Below are 19,591 nucleotides of genomic sequence, written 5' to 3' on the forward strand. Positions count from 1 at the left end.
CGGGGACAGACTTTTCGATTTGCACCCCCCACCCCTCAAGATTTCGATTTGCACCCCCCTCAACCTTTCAATTTATTTCTCCAACCCATTTTGGCGCCCCCTAAGGTCGGCGCCCGGGGAAATATGTCACCCCACCCGTTCCCCCCCCCCCCTCGCTACGCTACTGCAAGCATACTGCAGGTAGGAATATACAGGGTGGACCTTTCTCCCCACACACTGAGTTGGAACAGCCAACAACCGACTCATTTATGGAAGTCATAACTAGATGACCCCTTACAATACACATTTAAAACATAATTTCTTATACTAGATAAAATAATATAAAAACAAGGCCTGGCGAACAAGGGCCGCATACGTTGAATTATTTAACTATGTTTTGCTAAGCTAACTCTAAAGAATATTGATGAAGGTGTCTAACTGGCAGGTGTCATATTTAATGAGGACGTTTTACCAGGAAACTTAGTCCCTACGGAAACTATATTGACGGGGGCTCTTTTGTCGGGAGCCAAAATGACGGGAGCTTACTTGTAGGGAGTTGTAATGGCGGGAGCCGTTTTGTCGGAAGTCGTAATGCCGGGAGCAGTTTTATCGGGAACCAAAATGACGAGAGCCGGCAGCCTCATATTAAAGAGTGAGAGAAGAAGCAGAAGGTAGTTAGAATCACGCAGACAGCCAATAGAAACATGAATTGTTGGCGGTTTGGTTTGGTATAGTTTCGAGACAAACTGAAAGTCGATATTGAGCATAATGGCTAAACTCGTCAATGTAATTCATACATTCAGACACCGGGATTTATTGTTTATAAGTCAACGTAAAGTCAGGTACATACATGAAGTCATGCTTATAGGTCATATTTACATATCCACGTGCAGATACACGAGAACGTCCTGACGTCAATTGAAGTTTACAAGCTACATATCCGCAGAGGCGTAGCGAGGGTGGGGCGGGGGGGGGGGTACATATGTCCCCGGGCGCCGACCTTAGGGGGCGCCAAAATGGGTTGGAAAAACAAATTGAAAGTTTGAGGGGGGGGGGGGCAAATTGAAAGTTTGAGGGGGGGGGGGGGTGGGGTGCAAATTGAAAATTGAAAGATTGTTCCCGTATATACGGACATACGTCCGTAACTTTATAAAAGCATGCTTATGGTGTTGAAATGACATGACAAGCATATGGCATTAATTAGTTGAAATCTTGAAACTTAAATGACGTGGGCCCAGAAACTGTCTGCATGTAAAAACTAATTATTATAACTTTTTTTGGAGAAAACATGAAATTTGATTAGATTTTAATTGAAGGGTCGGGATGATTCTTTATATATTTTACGGATCAGAATTACTTTGATTGTATAAAATATTTAAATGATGTCAAATACATTTTAAAAAAACTACTCCGTTTTTGTGGCTTAAACGTTGAACCTTTAGCATTTATTAACTGGGTTATTGATGGAAATTGATCATAAATGCTATCAAATGAGTTTTTTTTGCGGGAAGATTTTACGTTTTTGATTTGTTGAAAGGGGGTCAAGATGAAGGGGTCCCACTGGCAGGTGTCATATTCAATGAGGCCGTTCCGCTGTGAGACTTAATCTCTACGGAAATTTTATTATAGCGGGCCCTTTTGTCTGGAGACAAAAATGACGTGCTCGAGTCGATAAAGCTCATGGTTGCTAAACCAGTAAGTCTCGAGTTCGAACCCTCCGGATGAGACAAGGTAGCTGAAGACAGCAACTCTTCTAGGAGAGACAACTCCAAAATCAAACAACTGCTGCCTTGTAGTTTGTTCTTGGTTGGACAAAGGCTATGGAAGCAAATCCAAAAAAGATAAAGCAGGGTGAAATCGTAGTCAACGGCCTATATGGCACATAACCAAGTAACACGCATACTTAATTTTAATGGAGGGAATCTCTTCCAAAACTAAAATTAAGACCGACGAAGAAGAAGAAGAAAATGGGGATTTGTGCATACTTTTTAATTACTGACATTTCACAATCCCCCCCCCCCCCTTATAAGACAATCATCTATTTGTTGTCTTGTTTTCTGACAAGATATTATCTTGTGATGTCAACGGCCGTTGGACGCGGCCTACTTAGACCTCCCCCCCCCCCCCCCCCCCAAGTGTCATACAGCATTGAAATCACGCACGAGCTTGTACAAATATAGAAGCAAATTGATGAGAAATATTGGCCGACTTTTTTTTTTAATGTCCAGAAATGATTTGATGACTTTTGTGTTCTGAAAATAAATTCATGGCCTGTTACAATCTCTGACAGTGAATTGATGACTTGTCAGATCCTCTGATAATGCATTGATGACGTCATATCCTCTGATAATGAATTTATAACTTGTCATATCCTCTGATAATGATTTGATGACGTCGTACCCTCTGATAATGATTTGATGACGTCTTCCCTCTGATAATGATTTGATGACGTCGTACCCTCTGATAATGATGTGATGACTTGTCATATCCTCTGATAATGATTTGATGACGTCATATTCGCTGATCATGAATTGATGACGTCATATCATCTGATAATTATGACTTGTCGTTTACTCGGTCGTATAGCGAGTCGGTCTTTTACCCATCCACGAGGCGTGTTAAAAATAGGCCATCTAATTAAGTCATTAAATGATTAATTTAATTGAGCCTTTGATGTAGGCTACCATCTAATGGGTTCTGTAGTGTCCTTTAATGCACCAATCAGCGATACCAAACACTGAGAGAAAAAAATAAAATGGCTGCGTGGAAAAAGAAAGATGACCTTGCCACCAGTTATAGCATACTAGAAGGTCTTTTTTTTCAACTACGTCATCAGAAGGTCATTTCTTAAGTAGGTCATCAGAAGGTCATTTCTTAACATCGTCATGAGAAGGTCATTTTTTATTCTTGTCCTCAGACCATGTCGTCAGAAACTACCCCTCGAAGCACGTGTGTGCCCCCCCCCCCCACCCCCCCCCCCCCCCCCCCACCTTCCGAATCCCGAACTAAGTAGAATTAATATAGAAAATACATACTTTAACTCGAGTCCGCTTCCACTCCCCATGAAAATTTATTCCGCCCTCTCCCTCCCCCAAAAATTTCAAGTCCCCTCCCCCCCCCCGAAGTAAAATGTCTAAAAGAAACACTGCTCAGAAGACTATGTCTTCACCATATCCTTAGAAGGTCCTCGTAAAGAATGGCTTTTCTACCTCCTAATCCACAGTCCTTAGGCCACTCCACGTTTCTCCTAGCGCTATAAATAGATCACGATTTTTACATTTATCTTTTGTCAGAATAAATTTTTCCAGATCAAATTTTTTTTCAGCTGTTTTTATTATTATCAAACTGGTGCAAACGAAGACACATCTTGATGTAATGTAGTAGTTTTTAATAATTCTTTTGTTTTTGCATGACTGAAATACTAACTTCAAGTTTTTGTTCAGCTGAAATCTTTCAATGTTTGTTCGCTTGTCGCTAATTGTGTGGCCTAACTTCTGAAACGGATCGCCTGTTTCTTGAACAAAAACGTTGGGCGAAAATAACAGCCTGAATTTAAAAAAATAATTCATTTACTGTATTTCGGACATCGATTGCCCTATTTGTGTAGCTGTTCTACTAATTTAGATGCAATGAATTTTAAAAGAATTGTACAGATTTGGTTACACTAATTTGTTGAAAGCTAAATTTAACGGAATTGATATTTTGGTTGGCCTTCAACTTTTACGCAGATTTCATGGGACATTTTCGTGCATCAAATAGTGTTCTATGGTTAGGTCTAAGACCTAACATTCCTTCGGGTAGGTGAGGTAGAGTTAGTGTATGTTTTATTTGACTCTAGGCATAATATAAGGAACGGTGTTGTCAGCCTTTTCTTGCTATCTTCCTCCATAACCGGTGACGGGTACCCATTTTTCTATAAAGTCAGGTACCCATCTTTCCATAGAGTCAGGTACTCTTCTTTCCATAGAGTCATGTACCCATCTTTCCTTAAGTCAGGTACCCATCTTTCCATAAAGTCATGTACCCATTTTTCCATAAAGTCAGGTACCCATTTCTCCATAGAATCAGGTACCCATCTTTCCATAGAGTTAGATACCCATCTTTCTATAAATCAGGTACCCATCTTTCCATAGAGTTAGGTACCCATCTTTCCTTAAGTCAGGTACCCATCTTTCCGTAAAGTCAGGTACCCATTTTTCCATAAAGTCAGGTACCCATTTTTCCAAAGAGTCAAGCACCCATCTTTCCATAGTCAGGGACCCATCTTTCTATAAATCAGGTACCCATCTTTCTATAGAGTCAGGTGCACATTTTTCAATAGTCTGGTACCCAACTTTCTATAGGTTCGGTACCCACCATATTCAGGGTACTACGCTGTATTACAGGATCAATCCCAGGCACCAAACTTTTGGCTAGGTAATCAAGTGCTCTACCACACGACCACCTTTTATTGAGCACCAGCTACAATGACACATGCTACCCTCTAACCAGGTCAACATGACACAAACCTAAACTCTGCTCATCAATTATAGTCTAAAAATAGCCCAATGGCAGGCGAGTGTTGTGAGTTCCGGTAATGTCCCCTGTGACCCCTCCCCCCCCCCCCCCTATTTAAGCAAGAAAAAAATCTTTCAATAACAAAACGACAAAAATGTCTTTACGCTACACAGCTTATTAAGTAAATATTATACAAATTATTATAATGTTAATTATAATTTTAAAAGTAGGGCCTAATTACTAAAATAATAGTAGTGTGGATACAAAGAAAAAACGTTTAAAACAAAAAAAAATTATGATTTAAATTTAAATGCATTAAGAATTTCTACTACTTGGACTACTTATATCTAACACCTGAAGTGTTACGTTGAGGTTAATGTGAAAGAGCGCAAGTGCGGTGCTGGGTTGGCGAATTGTCTGATGACGTCATTAATAACTGCGTTCTAGAAATTTGCCCCAAATTTTTTTCTCTCCATTAATGGGAATGGCTTGTTTGAACTCTTGTCCTAGTTTTAGCCTTGTAGTTTGATTTTTAAATTTTTAAAATGTAATTTGCCAATTATGTCGTATTAAATCCGTAACTTTAATTAACTTAAAAAAAAAAACAAAAAAAAAAAAAAAACCCACAAAATCTTTGCAAAACTTTAGCAAATTTTAAGAACATCAATTATCTTTTATTTTAAAATTGGATCCTTGAATTTATTTTTAAATAAACCAACACAACAAGTTCTAAGCCTTCATGAAATTTTAGGCCATAAGAACTTAACATTCCATACGGCCGGCTAAATGAGATAATCAGCTCTTTAACCAGCGCATAAACAGCAGTTCAAAATCACAATAAACTGTAGCAGACTAATAACAAAGCAACATGACAATAACTATAATAATATGGCTGATCATTACCTTGGCTGTTAATCGGACAATTAAAAAAAAATCCATCCATTCCATTTAGTCGTGATTGCTATTTTTGTTACTTCGATGTAGGTTTAAGAGTACATTGTCTACTTGACATTATTTAGCTCTCATAACAAGAAACAGGATTTATCATCAACAAACAAGCATGTTCCAAACACACGCGCGCACACACACACACACACACACACACACACACACACACACACACACACACACACACACACGCACACACACACACGCACACACACACGCACACACACACACACGCACACACACACACGCACACACACACACACTCACACACACACACACGTACACATACACGCACACACACACACACACGCACACACACACACACGCACACACACACACACACGCACACACACACACACTCACACACACGCACGCCCGCACGCATTCACGCACACACACACACACACACACATATATATATATATATATATATATATATATATATATATATATATATATATATATATATATATATATATATATATATATATATATATATATATATATATATATACGCACGCACATGCACACGTACACACACACATGAGAAAACATCAATATATTACCCCCCCCCCTATACACAGACACATCCTCCCATATAATTTCCCCACCGATTTACACCCAGATTCACTATCAAACGGCTGGGTATCAGCTTCTGCCACAAGCCTCCATGATCACGTGATCAAGTTCCAGACCGCTGACGTCACTCTGTCTCACCTCGTATCCCAGCATGCCGGGCAGGGTTCCCTGACATCAGAGGTTCACCGAACCCCACCAGTTTTTTACGTTCACTCCTCGAACCCTTCTCAATGGTTCTACCGTCCCCACTGACAAAATCCGATCGTGAATCAAATGACTCGGGTGTGTGTCTTGACGTCCGCCGAACCCCTGAGACTGACTGACCGAACCCTAAGAATGACTGACCAAACCCCTGAGGCTGACCGAACCCTGAGACTGACTGACCGAACCCTGAGACTGACCGAACCCTGAGACTGACCGAACCCCTGAGACTGACCAAACCCTCAGACTGACCGAACCCTGAGACTAACCAAACCCTGAGAATGACTGGCCGAACCCTGAGAATGACCGAACACTGAGACTAACCGAACCCTGAGACTAACCGAACCCTGAGAATGACTGGCCGAACCCTGAGACTGATCGAACCCTGAGACTGACCGAACCCTGAGAATGACACCCATCGAACCCAGGTTAAGAGCCATTGCCTGACATGTTGATCTACGTTCTAGGATACAGCGGGCAAATACCCCTGTCACGAGATCTAAGTCTAACCCTCCCCCCTCCCTCTCGTCTTCACCCACACCGAACCCTCAACCGCTGCAACAAACATATCGAGTTTAGCGTTACTCAACAAAGCGAATGATTGTTTGGCTTGTAGAGTACCAGTCCGCTGTCGAAGCTTGAGATCAATTACGTCAGTAAAAAGATTTAATTGAATAAATAATGGCATCACATAACTGGGGTTTAAGTGTTCTACCATACTACTGCGGATGTAAAATGCTAGAACGTATGGCTATAATGGAAATTGTTTTAGCATACTTTGATAATATAAAGTACTATAGCATGACTCTATGATAAAAAGTACTATAGCATAACTCTTATGGTGTAAAGTATTATAGCATAATTCATTGATATAAAGTGCTATGCTACAAACCATTCCTCTCTCAAATCAACATTTAATAATTCACTATGAATTTATGACGTGTAACTAATTTATAAATCTTATTAAAATACCAAATTTAATAAACCGGGAGTGATCTCCCCTAAACTTTCTCGAATATTCTTATATAAAATAACAGGGGATGGGAACTCGGGCTATAGACATGATTTTTAATCCATTTTAAATACTTAAAGTTTTAAAAATAGAATAAAATCTCGTAGACAAATTAATTGCACACCAAGTGAACGCGAAATAAAAAAGCGCATAATAGTGCGCAATATTATTATTACTTTTAAAATTTACATTAGTTTTTTGAGAAATCGGAAGTAGCGTAAAGTACTACTTCCAGTCAACGGAAATGACTCAAAATTTAATAGAAGGTAGAGAATTAGATCTTTTACTTACGTATGAAATTTCATTTATCTATCTGAAATAGTACTCAAGTTATAGGCTTTTGAAAAATTCAAAGTAGGAAAAGTACCACTTCCGGTTATCGGAAATCGCTCAAAAGTTGATACGGATCTACGATTTTGATAAAATACTTATATATGAAATTTCATCAACCTAGCTGTAACGGTACTCAAGTTATCGTGTTTACACACGGACACACACACACACAGACACACACACAGACACACAGACATACGGACAAGATTGCAAAATTATGTTTTTCCGTATCAGTGAGATGCAAAACGTCGAGATTTGTAAAAATCTCGATTTTTTTTTTTTGCACGATTACAAGACTTTCTCTATACTTCGTATATACGAGAAAGTAAAAATGACAAACCATGTGCAAAACGCAGAACAATGCGTTTTTTTTTTGTTGCAACGAATTTTGATTTTCACTTGTAATGCTATTTGATTTAATTCTAGCTGAAAATCGTTGAACGATTTAAAAAAAAAATTTTTAACAATACCCTTTAATTCCAGTATATTACAAACTATATTTACACTCCTGATTTTTGAGACAACTAAAATTTCAGTTTAAAATTTTAGACAGCAATAACAGCATTTCTAACAACATTTTTAACAAAATTAAATTAATTAATTTAAAAAAAAAAAAAAAAAAAAAAAAAAAAAAAAAACTAAAAAAAAAAAAAAAAAAAACTTAACTTTGGGAAGTTTTAATGTTTATATTCTTATTATATCAGACATACTTAAAAAAACAAAAATCAAATTGACAACACTTAAAATAAATCAACAATCAAAAAAAAAAAAGAAGAACGAGCAAATTTTTACTTGCTTGGTTGACGGCACTTTAACTTCTCGGCTAGCCGTAAATTAATAAAATGTTTTGTTCCGTGTCTAGTTAGCGGGTGGCGAGGTTTTTAAAAACTTGACTGCGCCCCCACTCCATTTTAACAATCAAGTATTCACTTATGTCTTAGATGTGGAATTTTGTGCGGTTTTTATTACTTTTTTTTTTTTATGGAGACTGAAACATAATTCGTATTTCGAAGCATGAAATTTGGAAACGAATGGTTCAAGTGTTTAATCATTCGAATACAGAAGCGTACTAATTTGTGCTGAGGTATATGTTTACAGCTAACATTTTTATTTATAAGATTACTTTAGCACAAATTTAACGGCTGCCAAATGTTTAACATCCCCTTTTAAGTCTACCGCAAAAAGGATAATTAACTAATTATGGAAATAATATCAGAATTAATATATCATCATGGCTATCAAGATCAGGAAATAGGCCTGGGATTTGCCTTTATTGACCACTATCCTAACTTGGAGATTGAGCTTGACCACCCACCTTCATCCTCCGACTAGTGTGTCTCAAATCTCCGACTAGTGTGCCGCCAATCTCCGACTAGTGTGCCGCCAATCTCCGACTAGTTTACCGTTAATCTCCGACTAGTGTCTCAAATCTCCGACTAGTGTCTCAAATCTCCGACTAGTGTCTCAAATCTCCGACTAGTGTGCCGCCAATCTCCGACTAGTTTACCGTTAATCTCCGACTAGTGTCTCAAATCTCCGACTAGTGTGCCGCCAATCTCCGACTAGTGTGCCGCCAATCTCCGACTAGTTTACCGTTAAACTCCGACTAGTGTCTCAAATCTCCGACTAATCTGTCTCCAATCTCCGAGTAGTGTATCGCCAATCCCCGACTTCTCAGAATTCACGGACATAAAAAAAAACAACAGCTTCTCCTTTTAAATCCGAAAAATATCTAGCAAACAATTTTTTTTAATCAACTGTCTAAGAGGATTCTAAAATCTATGATTTTTACATTTTTATAACATTAATAAAATATAACACCAACACGTGCATAAATGGGGCTGTTTACATAACCAACATTTTCGTAGCTTTGTTATTTTATTTTTCACGTAAAAGGTAAGCTATTATATTGTTGCTGTAGTTAATTATTTTAATTACTGAGCATTAATGCGAAATTTTATTTTTACGCATTAATTACCACATATATATTCTGCCACATGAAGTAAACAAGCATCCTTGTTATAATTGCATAAGACAGTTTTGAAAAGTATATAAGATTTTTAAACTGTTTAACCTAGTGAGGCAAGCAGAAGTTCATTAAACATTGATTACATACGTAGATGTAAAATTGTGGTTTTATGATATTCATCATTACCGCCATTTCCCGTTCGTGCCCAAGACACACGGGGCAGATGAAGTAGAGCTCATCTGTTTCAATGACCTCGGCATACAAGGGTAGAGTGTGGTCAGCACTAAGCCCATCCACTTTTGCTATCTGAAGTAAGTTAGGTACCCATCAGAGCTGGGTATACTCAGGGACGTACTATAGACTCGATCCCGGATCATAATCCGCAGTCATAATCCTTAATATAGACAGTTGAACTAAATTCCAGAAATATTTAATAAGAAAAATATTTTTTTAACAAAACCAAATTTAGCTACCAGCCTTTCAAATAAGGTTTAATTTTGCTGTGTCAAAGAGTTTAAAAAAATGACACATTTCAAGCAAAAATGAGTCTGTTTTATCAAGGGGAGTGCAAATGTAGGACGATATTTTAAAAAGCATTCTAAATATATTCCATAGAGACTTACACAACTCATGAAATAATTACATAGCAAATTTTGCAAGTTAACTTTTGTTTTTGCTTCATCTATTTCGTCACAAACATAAGAACGAACATTACAATGTTTAAAATAAAATCGTTAGCTCTTTTATTCTTCTTTTATTGGCAGATTAAGCTGGTGGTTTATTGTATCATCTATTTTGTTACAAGAAATTGACACCAAATGACCGCATTGTATTGTGAACATGGACAATTCTGGATTAATAGATATGCGCCTCTATGGAGACGCTATTTATTTTATTATTAACACGTTTTTAATTTAGCCCACTTCTGATTGCTCTATAGATCTGAAATTTGGCATGCAGGTTACTTTCGCCTAACAATTTCAGATGCAATCATAAAAACTAGCAATTAGAGACCGTAATTAGCTTAATTTAATTACGCCCCAAGGACCATAAAATTGAGGACATGATTTCTAAAGATACCGACAAGACTGGAGGCCTATAGACACAGTTACTTCGGCCCCAATCGATGTGAGCGCGCTGGCCGTGATCGTATAGTGGTTAGTACTTCGCGTTGTGGCCGCGACAACCCAGGTTCGAATCCTGGTCGCTCAAGATTTTTTTAGTCCGTGTATTTATAAACACTTTTTTAAAAACCACGTTTTTCATGTGTAGCAACGGACTAAAAAGGAGAAAATAAAATACTTAAAAAAAAACTTTTTAAAAAACCACGTTTTTCTTGTGGACTAAAAAGTAGAAAATAACTATTTACATACATTTGATGACAAAAAAACGTGGGTCGGGCAGATGGGTCGGGAAATTTGATGGTGAACGTACCCACGTTTTTTGTCATCAAATGTATGTAAATAGTTATTTTCTACTTTTTAGTCCACAAGAAAAACGTGGTTTTTTAAAAAGTTTTTTTTAAAGTATTTTATTTTTGAAAATCACCTTGCCAATTATAAAACTCAAGGGAATTAACTCTAAATGTATTTTCAAGTCTCTGGAGTATGTTTTCTGATAACTGTAATAGGTTATCGTCCCTACTGATGACGTCTTTAGTAAAGTTTTAAATTACTTCGTAAAATCGCTTTTAGAAATTGCAGTAGCTTTATTTATACGGTTAAAAATGCAAATGACTGAATGTGACTAAATACAATAACTGAATATTACTGGGGAAAAAAAGACTGAATTTGAGCGGAAAAATAAAAGAACGATGTTGAATAAGACAGAAAAATTTAAATGATTCTTTATGGTCTCCTTCTCCCATCATCAGCAAGAATAACACACACAGCAACACACACAGACACGCACAGACACAAACACACACACGCCCTCCACCCCCCCCCCCCACACACAAACATACAAAGCATGTTACAAAAAAAACAAAAAAAATAAACCCATGAACACCACACCACTTATATCAAAGTTACACACACACAAACCAACAAACCGTAAACATAACACAATAGTCAAATAAAATCACATTAAACCATTCAATATTTCACAAACGCACATTCCTTTCATCTCTAGCAAGGAAGCCATGACCGATTTATATGAATAGAGTTACTATTCGGAGAATATTGAACGACGACCAGCCGTCGGCGCTATTCGACACACAATGCACTTCGAACAGCCGCTAGCTCTATTCGTACACTGACCAACTTAATGATTGCGTAGTCGCCATAACACTACAAAACATATTTAACCCTCTCGCCGCTAGCTGCCCTAGAAATACCATCAAGGTCAAGTTTAGATTTCTAGAATTTTCGAAAAAGGAACAACGACGCTAGTGAGATGAGAGAAAAATCTATTTCTTCAATCGACTGACGTCATACGTGAGTTCATTAAGGCGGGTCGTGGTTGATGTAGGTGATCAGGTAACGATATAAGGCTGCAGGGAGGGGGGGGGGAGGGAGGGGGGTGACATATGACATCAGGTAACGATATAAGGCTGCAGGGGGTGGAGTGACATATGACATGTACAGATGTCAACATGTGACATTTAGAGACGTGTGATGCAGGAAGTTGTTGATTTATATGGGCATCATGTCTGATTTGTGGAATTTTGCATGTTGTCAAGGAAGAGATTCTGGCTTAGAAGTATTAGTGAAGATGATATCTGACCTATGAGGTGATATTTGGCGAAAGACACTTGCCCGAATGGACACTTGCCCGAATGGACACTTGTCCGAATGGACACTTGTCCGAATGCCTTTTGCCCGAAGGCCGATTTCCCGAATGGACACATGCCCGAATGCGACAAATGCCCGAATGGACACTTGCCCGAATGCGACAAATGACCTCTGAACTATGAAGTACTTGTGGAGATAACATCTGGTCTATGTCTTGTCTGCGGATTACGAAAGTTGGTCTGAGAAAAGTTTGTAAACATGACATTTTTCTAAGCTAATGTGAGAGGGCATTGACATGTAATTTAGGTCTGGATTTTGGACAAGACATTTGGTCTTGATTAAATTTGCTGACATACGGCTTTCGGTCTGCATCGTCATCTGACATTTGAAATAGGCCTCGTTTCTTGAAATATGACACATGTTCTTGAAGACATGACATTTCGTCTAAAAAAAGCGTTTGTTGACATGGCAGATAAAGAAGTTTGCTCGTAGATAACGGTCTCATTAAAATGGTTGTCAATGACTCGTTGCTAATGGTGCGATGGGTGTTCAAAATATTGATGACTCCGGAACACCACCGGTGGTCTATCCTCTGTGTACTAGTAGAAGACACCATATATGGTGTATCCATGGTAGTAATACTACGCTTGTGAAAGTACCATAATTAGTACCATAAACACGTTAGATACAATTGGATGATTATTTTTATAAACTTCATGGGTCGGAGAAGTCGGGCCAGTGAAGAACATGGTCGCTAAACTGAAAAATCCAGAGTTCGAACCCCCCGGCAGATGAGGCTCGATATCTGGGGACAGTAACTAATCTATGAAAGAAAACTTAAAAATCAGACAAATGCTGCCTTGTAGTTTGTTCTTGGTTGCACAAAGGCTATGGAAGCATATCTAGAAAGAAAAGCAGGCTGAAATCGGAGTCAACAACCTACATGGTGCATAACATATTGACACGTAATGCTATATTGTGCTGTAGAAAATAACTCCAACATTACAATTAAAGACGAAGAAGAAGATAATAACTTCGCTAGTGAATTATAAAGTGAAAGACCATTTAAAACGAGACAATATATTGGTTTATGTATTGGGTGCGTAACTAAACATCTTCAGTTTGTCATAAAATGAAGCTTTAAACACATTGGTGATTTAAAATAAGTTAGAATAACCTTAGCAAACAATGGAGACAATGCGAGTTGATCAGCGTAGGAAGCAAACACGAGAAAATTGAAGATTAAAAAACGAATACAGGAAAACAGTTCCGGCATTCCCTAGATGAAACTAGTGCAAAAATAATCTTAGGTAATTATCTCTGCTAATTTACTTTCAGGGGCGGAGCTGCTTGCTCTCTATCTCTGTCTGTGATTGACTTAAATGTCTAGAACAGGCTCACTGAGCTAAATCGAATCAAGCAATGTTTTTTTTAACCGGGTTGATTGTCATAGCTAACTCAAGCAAATCTTTCCCCACCCTAGTGACCCCACCGTTTCACATTATTCTAAAGTTTTAATGTTAATTAAATTACGTTAATTTGCTGTATTTTTTTCAGCAAAAACAAAAAGTACACAAGCTACGAGCCACGTAAATATTTTTCTTCTATATCAGCAAACAATATTGAACGCGATTAAAAAATAAACAACAATTTGAAACCTGTTTAAGTTTAATACGGTTGTTTACAGTATCAAGGGGAACAACCTGATAATGTAATTATCTCGGCAAGCAAACGAAACTAAACAAAGAATCAGGGGAAATAACCAGCCATAAATAGTTTCCCTTTGGGATTTTATTTGATCTTAGTTCTTCAATCTATAATGGTATCATTCATTAGCTGATACTATTTTAAAAAAAAAGTCTCAATTGTTAGTTGGATAAATGAGGGGGTGGGGTGTTCCTTAATGATCAGGAGACTACGGACAAACTAGTACAGCCCCCAATGAGTGGCTGATAAACAGACATCAGGAAAATGCTGACATTTAAGTTAAATTCGATATTAAGTTGTTGTCAACGGGCATGGGTTACGGTTGTTCATCATTAATTCCCCTCCGTGGGAAGACTTTAGAGGAAGAGAAATGAAACATTGAATGGCTGCAGCCGTAGGAAGCAGAGTTTCTTTCAGGCATCTCTTCCGAAGAAAGTCTACCCCCCCCCCCTTGAACGAAATATAATTTATATAGAAAATATATTCTTATACCAGTGTCTTACCCCCCTCCTGAAAATGTCAAGTACCTCCCCCCCCCCCCCCCGCCACCGGAGAAAAAAGTCTGAAAGAAACACTGATAGGACAGCAGCAGCAATAGAAAGGCAGAGGATGGAGGCAGGAATTAGCTATGAAAAGGCATCGGCCTTGGTGGAAAATACTAGTCAAAAGGAGAGCTTAAGTCTTGAAAAAATATTAACAGATATAGAGATAGACGTAACAAGATAACTTAAAAAGTTAAGTACCATGACGTTGTAAAACAAATAGAAAGACAAACGCTATGAAAAGATAAGAAGCATAAGAAGACAACGGCAACCAGTGGCGTCACTGTAATGAAAATCACCCGTTGGGGTTACATAGGGCGTCAGGGCATCAGTCCATCCCTATACCCCCCTCCCCCATCACCACCTTGCTACGATACTAGCGATAATGATCGATTTTGAAATGACTAGCCCTAGCTGCAAGCCCCTCTATAGAAAAGATCAACAAACAGAGCATTTCTCCGTAGCGCATATCAACAAAGCAAAAAAATAAAGGAAAATCGTTACGACTAAAGTAATACGGTGTATTATCAAAGTTTTTAATGGATGGGGAGAACATTGTTCAATTATTTTTTTCTGGTGCAGAAATGTTGTCCATTAATTAATTTTTTTTAAAATAATGACAGCAGGAGTATTTTTAGACTGATAGTTATTTTGTTTCTTTTGGGGTATAATGTGTACGGGTCAGAGTTTATTTAAAAAATTAAATTAATTAATCAAATGGAGAGGACTGTCTGAAATTCTGTATTTCTTGTGTTTTCTTTTGGCGTGTCAGTGGTGTCACTAATATATATTTTTGGGCTTGAACAACCATCATAATAAATCATTTATAGTAAATCAGAGGCGTAGCGAGGGGGTTGGGGGCGGGGGGGGGGGGGATACATATGTCCCTGGGCGCCGACCCTAAGGGGCGCCAAAATGGGTTGAAAAAAATTAAAAGCTCAATTTAAGTGCAGTTTTGCATTATAAATATAAAAAAAATAAATGGGGGGGGGGGATGCCAAATTGAAAGTTTGTCCCCCCAGGGGGGGGGGGGGGCAATTTGATAGTTTGTCCCAGGGAGACGGGAAAGATCGCAACGTCTCTGTAGTAAATAACACAATTACACCGATAAAAATGTAAAAAAAAAAAAGATTTTTCAAATACGTTTTCCCCCCACGTTTCGTATTTAACAAAGTCAAATATTTTTAACTATCCTGTCAACATTTTATTTTAAAATTTAATACTATACTTTGGTTACAGCGGTGTTGTTCAGTGCATTTTTTCCCCGCGGTATTTAGTATACACGCTACTTACTTTTAAACCTCGCTGTGGGGTTTGGCGGCTTGTAATTTAACATGGTACACACGCCTTGAAGTCTTTGTGATGCCAGATTCGTTATTTCAGATCTCGCGAGAAAAAACTTTTTTAACGTGAGCATGTTGAAATAAATGTTTCGTATTTAACAAAGTCAAATATTTTTAACTATCCTGTCAACATTTTATTTTAAAATTTAATACTATACTTTGGTTACAGCGGTGTTGTTCAGTGCATTTTTTCCCCGCGGTATTTAGTATACACGCTACTTACTTAAACCTCGCTGTGGGGTTTGGCGGCTTGTAATTTAACATGGTACACACGCCTTGAAGTCTTTGTGATGCCAGATTCGTTATTTCAGATCTCGCGAGAAAAAACTTTTTTAACGTGAGCATGTTGAAATAAAAGAAAAGGCGAGGGGGGGGGGGGTGGCCGAGAAAGGTTTGCTTTTCTTCTATTCAATTAAAAAAATCAATCCGTAATTTTCGCCTTTTGATTATACGTTGCGTGTGAATGCTAATCACACTTTCATTATAGAAACAGCTTTTATAATAAAACATCAACATGCATCATAAAGATAATAAACATAAATACATTCTACACGTGCGTATTTGGACCAGTTGATACATTTTGAGTTTTACAAAAACCATAATTTAAGTCAGGGGTTCCCAACCTTTTTTTACTCTAGAGCACATTCTAAAATATCGGTAGGGTGGCGGGCACCACCTATTTTAAATCGACAAACTCCTTCCAGAGGCGTAGCAACCCTTCCCGTCACCCGGGGACAAAATTTTCGATTTGCACTCCCCTCCCCCTCAAATTTTTTATTTGAACCCCCCATCCTCAAACTTTCGATTTGCACCCCCCCCCCCCCCTCAAACTTTCAATTTCCATCCCCTTCAACCTTTCAATAATGTTTATGAAAAAAATTCTGTCTCTGTCAAATAGTGAGAGGCGGGCACATACGAATCGTTCGGCGGACGCCATGGCGCCCGCGGGCACGGGGTTGGGAACCCCTGATTTAAGTCCACATAAATGTAACAGTCAGAGGCGTAGCGACGGGGGGGGGGGGGGTACATATGTCCCCGGGCGCCGACCCTTGGGGCGCCAAAATAAGCTCATTTTATTTAGTCGCTGGTAACAGTAGATAAAAATACGTTAGAGGGGTTGAGTTGTTTTCTAGTTTTAGAATGATAAAGTTCAACGAGACAAACTCCATGATCTTATTTTGATAAACCTGTGTTTTGAAAAATCTATACTAAATTACACAATTAAGCAGGTGAATTTATTGTGTAAGTCGGTGAAATACAGAGGATTTAAAAAAAAATAGTTAAAAAGTAAACTTCTACAGTTTTTCTTGGAATAGGTTATTGAATTAAAAACGTAATTAAATTTACGAGAAGTCGACGTGACACACCGTCTCATAGACATGAAATCGCAGACCAGCCTCGTCTTCAGTGTTTCTTCCAGACATTTTTCCCCCAGGGGGGGGGGGGGGGGGGCACTTGAAGTTTTCGGGGGGACGGGGGACGGGGCTGACTAAAATTTCACGGGGGTCGGAAACAGTTAAAAGTATATATTTTCTATATTAATTCCATTTTGTTCGGGGGGGGGGGGGGCGGTTAACTTTCTTCGGGGGGTAGGGGTGGGTGGGGGGGGGGGGGGGGGAGTGGAAGAAACTCTGCTCATCTTGAAATCACAGATCAGCCTCGTTTTGATACGACTGACTTTCCGAGCCAGCTCGCGTTAATTCTAGTCTGCAGTAATTACTGTACCGTTTGCCTCACGTTATGTGAATGTTAGTTAACCCCGGGCTAGCACCAGCAACAGTTAGCCTCGCTACAAAAAGTCGATTTGCCGTACCGTCGTGGCATCGTTTCTGTGTTTACTTTTCTCGCCAAGTAATAAAAAAATAAATTTAAAAAAATAATTAATTTCCCGTGCCATTTAACCCAAGAAGTGTTGAACAAAAGAATTCTGTAACAAAAACATGAACCAGGATTCTAGACTAGCAGAGGTTTTGTGTCTCGTTTAATTAAACTTTTTTTTTAAATTGTCGTCATATGGATGGGTCTTCTGAAATAGACAAAACCTCGTTTTCGTTTGTATACCAAGTTTCGTAGTCATTTAAATATTATACTGTTTAATCTTGTATGTTGCGAAATGTGCATAGATAATGATATTTTTATAACACTGGGTGCTTTTTGTTGTTGTACAGTTGTCATTAGAGAGCTGGACTGCTAATCCGTAAGTCTCGAGTTCGAATCCGGGTTCAAGTTAGTAGACGGTCCCTTAGTCCACCCAACTCTGATGGGTACCTAACTCACGTTAGGGAAAGTAAAGGCGGCTGGGCATAGTGCTGACCACACTATCTCTTCATATGCCGAGGTCACAGAAACAAGTGAACTCTACTTCACTTGCCCCATAGACCGTCAGGTTTGAAAAAGGAACATACGTACCATACAGATGCCATTTGTAGTTTATACCTTCAATAAGTTGGGTATATTGGAGTAGATAGGGAAGATTTACACGTTAATTATACAATACAATAAAACGGAGGCGTAGCAATCCATTCAGGCACCCGGGGCGAACTATCAAATTAACGCCCACAACCTTCCTTCCCTTTTATGAATTACTTATTCAAGCTGTTGAAAAACACCCCCCCCCCCTCCAGTTGGAAAGTTTTTGTCTTTCTATGCTTCCATCATTTCATAGTTTTGTCTTCCAATGTTCTATACTCAAGATGCTCCAGAAACCATATAAAAATAAAACGAAACAAAAACTAATTTGTCAAATACAAATTCGCTGATGCCACGAAACTCCTGAAAGCTGATCAGACGCTTGTTCTATTTTCTGCAGCTGTGATTAAAATAATGTAAAGGATAGCGTAACTTAAAGGGTTAACATTAGCTTATAGAACTTGAAGCATTAGGGGAAACGATCAATCAGTCTTGTTGAAATGAACGTGCATATGCACTTGCACGTACGCATGCACAAGCACAAACACAAGCACAAAGACAAACACAAAGGCAAACACAAGCACAAACACAAACACAAAGACAAACACAAAGACAAACACAAAGACAAACACAAAGACAAACACAAGGACAAACACAAGGACAAACACAAACACAAACACAAAGACAAACACAAACACAAGCACAAACACAAAGACAAACACAAACACAAACACAAGCACAAACACAAACACAAGCACAAACACAAGCACAAACACAAAGACAAACACAAAGACAAACACAAAGACAAACACAAACAAAAGCACAAACACATTCACATTCACATTCACATTCACATTCACATTCACATTCACATTCACATTCACATTCACATTCACATTCACATTCACATTCACATTCACATTCACATTCACATTCACATTCACATTCACATTCACACTCACACTCACACTCACTCTCATACTCACATTCACATTCACATTCACATTCACATTCACATTCACATTCACATTCACATTCACATTCACATTCACATTCACATTCACATTCACATTCACATTCACATTCACATTCACATTCACATTCACATTCACATTCACATTCACATTCACATTCACATTCACATTCACACTCACACTCACACTCACACTCACACTCACATTCACATTCACATTCACATTCGCATTCACATTCACATTCACATTCACATTCACACTCACACTCACACTCACACTCACACTCACACTCACATTCACATTCACATTCGCATTCGCATTCGCATTCGCATTCGCATCCACATCCACATCAACATCCACATCCAC

Source organism: Physella acuta, unplaced genomic scaffold (assembly GCF_028476545.2).
Source record: "Physella acuta isolate Inbredline_101_S28 unplaced genomic scaffold, ASM2847654v3 ptg002074l, whole genome shotgun sequence".
Taxonomy (NCBI): domain Eukaryota; kingdom Metazoa; phylum Mollusca; class Gastropoda; family Physidae; genus Physella; species Physella acuta.